Source organism: Triticum aestivum, chromosome 5D (genome assembly GCF_018294505.1).
Source record: "Triticum aestivum cultivar Chinese Spring chromosome 5D, IWGSC CS RefSeq v2.1, whole genome shotgun sequence".
NCBI lineage: Eukaryota > Viridiplantae > Streptophyta > Magnoliopsida > Poales > Poaceae > Triticum > Triticum aestivum.
In genome coordinates, this window is record NC_057808.1 from 297,256,431 (window position 1) to 297,264,004 (window position 7,574).

Sequence of the window (7,574 nt, forward strand, 5' to 3'; positions counted from 1 at the left end):
TGCGAGGCAGCAGCGCGGGCGGCGGCGTGAAGCGGCGAAGGCTGCGAGGGGCGGCGGTTGCGAGGCTCGAGGGGACCCGGGGCTCGGCTATTTATAGCCTAGGCGGGGGAGGGGGGCTCGAGACGAGTCTAGCGGCGACACGGCTTCGCCGGCGCCGTGCGGGACGAGGGCTCCCGGCAAGAGGCGGTTGCGGCTAGCTGGGCTTCGGCGCAGTTGGCCCGGTCTGGAGAATTTAAAAAATAATAGTCAGACAAATAGACTAAAACAAAAAGAAATAAAAAATATTATATAGGCATATAATATATCCAAATTTTCAAAAAAAGATTTTCTACGACATGAACATTTTTCTAGCATCAAATAAAATCTACAAAAAATCAAATAAAGCAAAGAGTGCCACTGTTGCAATAAATCCCAATAAAAATCATTTTGAAAATACCGAAATGATTTCAAATTTAGTTCTCTCCAATTTTCTGATGTAGGGAATCATTTTACCCTATTTTCCATATATTTTATTTCTGAAGAAAAATAATTTGAATAAAAGCCAAATAACTCCAAATTAAAAATAATTTCAAAAGGACTTTAAAATTTGATCCTTTTAAACTTCCAACTCATATTTCATATGTTTTGAAGAAGTCATTTTATCTTCTCTCATGAAAATCATTGAGTTGCTTAAAGTTTCTGAATTGGAAAATATTTCCAAATAAAATTCAAATATTTTCGAAACCCTTTTCATTTATTTAAATGGAAAAAGTCATGCCGTATTCTCTCTAGGGTTTTATGATGACAAGAATTTGAATTCATGGATACCATAAATGCAAAATGAAAGTTTGGGAAAGTCATTTTATTCCCTCTCATTTAACTTTCAAATAGTTTCAAATTTCACTCAATTGCACTCAAGCAACCACACCACAATCAAACAATCAATCAAAACTATCTATTTAATATAACATTCCAAAATTTAGAATTTTGGGATGTTACAAACCTACCATCCTTAAAATGAATCTCGCCCTCGAGATTCGGAGAGGCTAGCAAGAAATAGGTTAGGTTCGGGGTCTTCTCAAAATCCATCGATCGTCACAGGGGGTCTGGGGTGCTACCACCCTTAGAAACATGGTTACGATCCCATCAATACTTATATACTCCATCCTTATTCTTGACAGGGCCGGTCTTCTCAGATCTTCAGTATAATTCCTTCTCTGGCTCTTCCGGTAGCGGCATAACCTTTTCCTCAATTCTTCCGTCCTTTCATCTTGGTACAGTTCTTCTATGACTGGGTCTTCTTATCTGACGGGTCTGGCGCCAATACTAAACAACTATCGATATCTCATGGTGTTCAACAATTTATGGTTTCTCCTACAGAAAATGGGTCTGGGTCGAACCTCACCGTATTTCCTACGATTGGCAACAGCTGCCTTGTACAAGGGAAAATACTTATACCATTCTAAGGTTCAAACAAGGTTTAATATCGCCGTCTCTCTGCTATAGGCAAGTCACTCAGATTTACCATCCCACATAGCAAGGCGAATAATAAGAGTAAGTCGGTATGGTGATCAATCCACCCCGCACCCAAATCATTACCTTGTATACCGTTTAGTGAATCTCACATTCTAACACTCGATCATCCTCGCAAGCATTGCATAATTTCTCTTGTCGACGAACTGGGTTCGGAAAAATCCATTGATTCTGCAAGCCAAACAAACATCTATCGTTCCTTCACAACTCTCAGGTTTTGCGTAGACTCCTATAAGATCGTCTATCGATAAAGTCATGTCTTCTTCCAGGGTTATTCCTTTAGCAAGAGTGTGCTTGCTTCTTGGCAGGTCCTGGGGCCTGTAGGTTATGGCCCATCTCATCACTTGTAAACCTTGAACTCATCATCAGGGCAACTGGTCATTATTCCAACATCCAGCTTCTCAGCATTCTTAAATCCATCCAATTGTACTGTCTCCCTTCCTTCTATTGGTACCAAACTAAGACATGATTACCCAGACTCATTATGGAGTTACAATTGCTCTGTGTTACCAACATTATACCTCCCTTATATCCAATAGTACTTCATCTCTTCATGTTCTTGGGATATCCCGCCTATCAAGATAAAACTTGTACTTATTTTGTCCGTAGTCCACTTCGTGGAATATCATCATCTTTCCCAGAGGTCAAGGGTCCTCGCAGGGTACTACCACCCTTGAAATGCACAAATTCATCCATAGACCATATTTCTCATATCCTCGAAAATGGTCAAAATCTTTCTTCATGGAGTAACAACTCATAAAATCCAATTCAGTACCAACAAAGCTAACTTTATTGATTCTCCAATGACTACAATTCTCTTGCATTTCCATTACATGCCTTAGCTCATTGCCTCAATATAAAGGAAGTGTTCTCAGTACTACTACTATACTTCTCACAGACACAACTAATTATCACAAGTCTCCTCCTTGGGACAATCTCTGGCAAAGTGCCCTGCTTCATTACAACGAAAACATATTACTTCCGACAAGTCTCATGGTTTCCTTATGACTACATAGCCTCCTTGGGTCCTCGGATTCCTTTTTGGGCAACTGCTGGAGTAGTGCCCTGACTCCTTGCACCTGAAACAGGTGATATGGCTCAGGTCCTTCCTGGAATCCAATCTATTTCTCTTCCTGGACTTTTCCGTGCCAATCAGGGCTTCTATTTCCCGTGGGTCATACTCTACTTCCTCTGTCGGGAATTCTACTAGATCCCCCGTCAGACAATTCTGGGAGATGTGTCCTTCCTCTCCACATGAATAGCATGACTTGGTGCAGGGTTTAAGTGGGTCTTCTTTGGGTGTGTCCTCCATTTCTTCCTTCATCACAGGTTCTTCTAAAATTTCCATGAGGGCTCCTTTCATTGCTTCTTTCTTTTGCTGGATGGTTCTTTGAACCATGGGGTAAAGGTGACACTGAGCAGGGTAGTGGGTAGTTCCTTCACGCAAGAAACAAGTGATCTGCCTAGTTGGTCATTCTTCAGCTGGGTGACTTCCTTCACAATTAGGGCATTCATCCTTGTGTTCTTTATGGTTGTGTCCTATTTCTCCACAAAGCTTGAATGCACAGGGTTTCTTCATACCACTTCCATCAGGCTTCAATTTCTGGGACACAAACCGAGACTTTGGCAAAGTCAACTTAAATTCTTCCCAAGTGGTTACTCCTTGCCATCCATTGATGGTTTGGTACATCCTCCACCAAGTAGTAGCACCTCTTTCAAAGCACCGAAGAGCATGCTGGGCCATATCCTTTCCGGCTATAGTGTTATTCTTCATATGATCTTCCATGTTCTGAATCCATCGGTCCGTCTCCAATTGACTTATTGGTCCCGGAAATGTGAGTTCATCTCCATTCATCCTCTATTGGGTCCATGGGTTTGGGGTGAGATAAGAGAGATAGAGAGGGATGCACACAATACAAACAAAAGTTTTGAAAAGACAGATTTTATTTGTGGCTGTCGGAAAAACATCAAACAAATGACATCTCACAATCGTCGCATCTAACGTAGGTATATAACAGGGGTTCGGTCTTCTAAAGGTCAATAAATCTTCAAAGTCGCCAAACTCTTCAAGTCTTGTTCATGTCTCCGATGGCTTCTTTCGATCGTGCTTGTCCTTCTCAAGTTCTTCCGCCGGATCATCTCTTTTAATGCGAAGTCTCTCGTAACGTCCTTTAATATTTCTGGAGTTACGTTCCAAACTTCTGGGTTTCAACATCCTGGGCATGAACCATGGTCCTACTGTCCTTCAGTTCCTGACGTATCTCCGGTATCTCGAGGTTTTGCTCCTCCAGCTTGGCTACTTCAGCTTCTGGGTCCTAAGTTCTTCACGAAATGCCTCCTTGTCAAATACGGCTTCTTGAAGATCCATCCTAAGCTTCTTGATATAACACTCCAGATCCTGGCGATACACCAGCTAAGGTTAAAACTTTGTCTTGCTGATAGGTGCTCCATCAGCCTTCTTGTCATCCAATCCTTCCAAAGAAATGCATGCTTAACTCAACATGATGGCAATAGCATAAGCGGGCGATAACATCATGGATATCCGTGTTTCTGCTCTTGTCATTACCATGAGCTATCATCCCATAGTTTATATCTCCTGCCTTAGGGTTTTCCTGACAAAAACATTGAGTTTTAGCGCTCCATGTTCCGGTCTTTCTCCGACACCTTGATCTCGGGTATTGACAGCTTCCATAGTCTGACAAGTTCCATAAGGGTAGCCTTCCTAGGTCATACCAATCTGGAAATTCTACAGAGCCTTCAAATTCTCCTAGTCTTCGGAGTCTTCAACCATTGTAGTTTCCATTCCACGGTAAAATCCTCTTCATTCCGAAGTGGTCTTAGTTGTCCGATATCTTGTACTTCTTGGAGTGGACTCATCAGTCGAATCTTCGAGTGGTCAAAAGGGAAAAGGGGTATGGTCTCACTAAAAGGGAATATTTGAATAAGCTAGAAGAGAAAAGAGGCAAACGATCTTTTTGAAAAATGAAGTTTTAGAAAAATCTTTCCTATGGGCTTGCCAGTTTCTAGGGGTCACGTCCTACAGTCAACATGTGCTCTGATACCATCTTGTAGCGACCCGACCTCAGACGGTCAAGTCTCTGTGCTTAAGTGTCATCCCTGGATCGGTATGCTGACACACATAGTACTCGAGGATTTATAACAGAGGTAAATGCTACTTCTTGAGCACTGCATTGGTTTTCCCTTGAAGAGGAAAGGGTGATGCAGTAAAGTAGCGTAAGTATTTCCCTCAGTTTTTGAGAACCAAGGTATCAATCCAGTAGGAGACCACGCGCGAGTCCCACGCACCTATACAAACAAATAAGAACCTCACAACCAACGCGATAAAGGGGTTGTCAATCCCTTCACGGTCACTTACGAGAGTGAGATTTGATAGATATGATAAGATAATATTTTTGGTATTTTTATGATAAAGACTAAAAGTAAAGAAAGCAAAATAAACGGCGCCAGAAATAGCTTGTTGACGGGTGATTAATATGATCTAATATAGACCCGGGGGCCATAGGTTTCACAAGTGGCTTCTCTCAAGATAGCATAAGTATTACGGTGGGTAAACGAATTACTGTCGAGCAATTGATATAATTGAGCATAGTTATGAGAATATATAGGTATGATCATGTATATAGGCATTATGTCCGTGACAAGTAGACCAAAACGATTCTGCATCTACTACTATTACTCCACACATCGACCGCTATCCAACATGCATCTAGAGTATTAAGTTCATAAGAACAGAGTAATGCTTTAAGTAAGATGACATGATATAGAGGGATAAACTCATGCAATATGATATAAACCCCATCTTTTTATCCTCGATGGCAACAATACAATACGTGTCGTTTCCCTTTCTGTCACTGGGATCGAGCACCGCAAGATTGAACCCAAAGCTAAGCACTTCTCCCATTGCAAGAAAGATCAATCTAGTAGGCCAAACCAAACTGATAATTCGAAGAGACGTGCAAAGATAACCAATCATACATAAAAGAATTCAGAGGAGATTCAAATATTGTTCATAGATAATCTTGATCATAAACCCACAATTCATCGGATCTCGACAAACACACCGCAAAAGAAGATTACATCGAATAGATCTCCAAGAAGATCGAGGAGAACTTTGTATTAAGATCCAAAGAGAGAGAAGAAGCCATCTAGCTAATAACTATGGACCGGAAGGTTTGAGGTAAACTACTCACACATCATCGGAGAGGCTATGGTGTTGATGTAGAAGCCCTCCGTGATCAATGCCCCCTCCGGCGGAGCGCCGGAAAAGGCCCCAAGATGGGATCTCACAGGTACAGAAGGTTTCAGCGGTGGAAATAGGGTTTTGGCTCCATATATGATGTTTCCAGGATATGGGTATATATAGGAGGAAGAAGTACGTCGGTGGAGCAACGAGGGGCCCATGAGGGTGGGGGGCGCGCCCAGGGGGGTAGGCGCGCCCCCCTGCCTCGTGCCTTCCTCGTTGATTGCTTTACGTAGACTCCAAGTCCTCTGGATCACGTTTGTTCCGAAAATCACGTTCCCGAAGGTTTCATTTCGTTTGGACTCCGTTTGATATTCTTTTCCTTCGAAACACTGAAATAGGCAAAAAACAACAATTTGGGCTGGGCCTCCGGTTAATAGGTTAGTCCCAAAAATAATATAAAAGTGTATAATAAAGCCCATTAAACATCCAAAATAGAATATAATATAGCATGGAACAATAAAAAATTATAGATACGTAGGAGACGTATCAAGCATCCCCAAGCTTAATTCCTACTCGTCCTCGAGTAGGTAAATGATAAAAACAGAATTTTTGATGCGGAATGCTACTTAGCATAATTTTCAATGTAATTCTCTTACTTGTGGTATGAATATTCATATCCGAAAGATTCAAGACAAAAGTTTAATATTGACACAAAAATAATAATACTTCAAGCATGCTAACTAAGCAATTATGTCTTCTCAAAATAACATGGCCAAAGAAAGTTATCCCTACAAAATCATATAGTCTGGCTATGCTCTATCTTCACCACACAAAATATTTAAATCATGCACAACCCTGATGACAAGCCAAGCAATTGTTTCATACTTTTGGTGTTCTCAAACTTTTTCAATCGTCACGCAATACATGAGCGTGAGCCATGGACATAGCACTATATGTGGAATAGAATGGTGGTTGTGGAGAAGACAAAAAAGGAGAAGATAGTCTCACATCAACTAGTTGTATCAACGGGCTATGGAGATGCACATCAATAGATATCAATGTGAGTGAGTAGGTATTGCCATGCAACGGATGCACTAGAGCTATAAGTATATGAAAGCTCAACAAAAAAACTAAGTGGCTGTGCATCCAACTCGCTTGCTCATGAAGACCTAGGGCATTTTGAGGGAGCCCATCATTGGAATATACAAGCCAAGTTCTATAATGAAAAATTCCCACTAGTATATGAAAGTGATATCATAGGAGACTCTCTATCATGAAGATCATGGTGCTACTTTGAAGCACAAGTGTGGAAAAACGATAGTAGCATTGTCCCTTCTCTCTTTTTCTCTAATTTTTTGGGCGTTCTCTCTTTTTTTATGGCCTTTCTTTTTTTTTTCTTCCGGAGTCTCATCCCGACTTGTGGGGGAATCATAGTCTCCATCATCCTTTCCTCACTTGGGACAATGCTCTAATAATGATGATCATCACACTTAGAACAAAATATGACTCTATGTGAATGCCTCCGGCGGTGTACCGGGATATGCAATGAATCAAGAGTGACATGTATGAAAGAATCATGAATGGTGGCTTTGCCACAAATACGATGTCAACTACATGATCACGCAAAGCAATTATGACAATGATGAAGCGTGTCATAGTAAACGAAACGGTGGTAAGTTGCATGGCAATATATCTCGGAATGGCTATGGAAATGCCATGATAGGTAGGTGTGGTGGCTGTTTTGAGTAAGGTATATGGTGGGTGTATGATACCGGCAAAAAGTGCGCGGTATTAGAGAGGCTAGCAATGGTGGAAGGATGAGAGTGCGTATAATCCATGGACTCAACATTAGTCATAA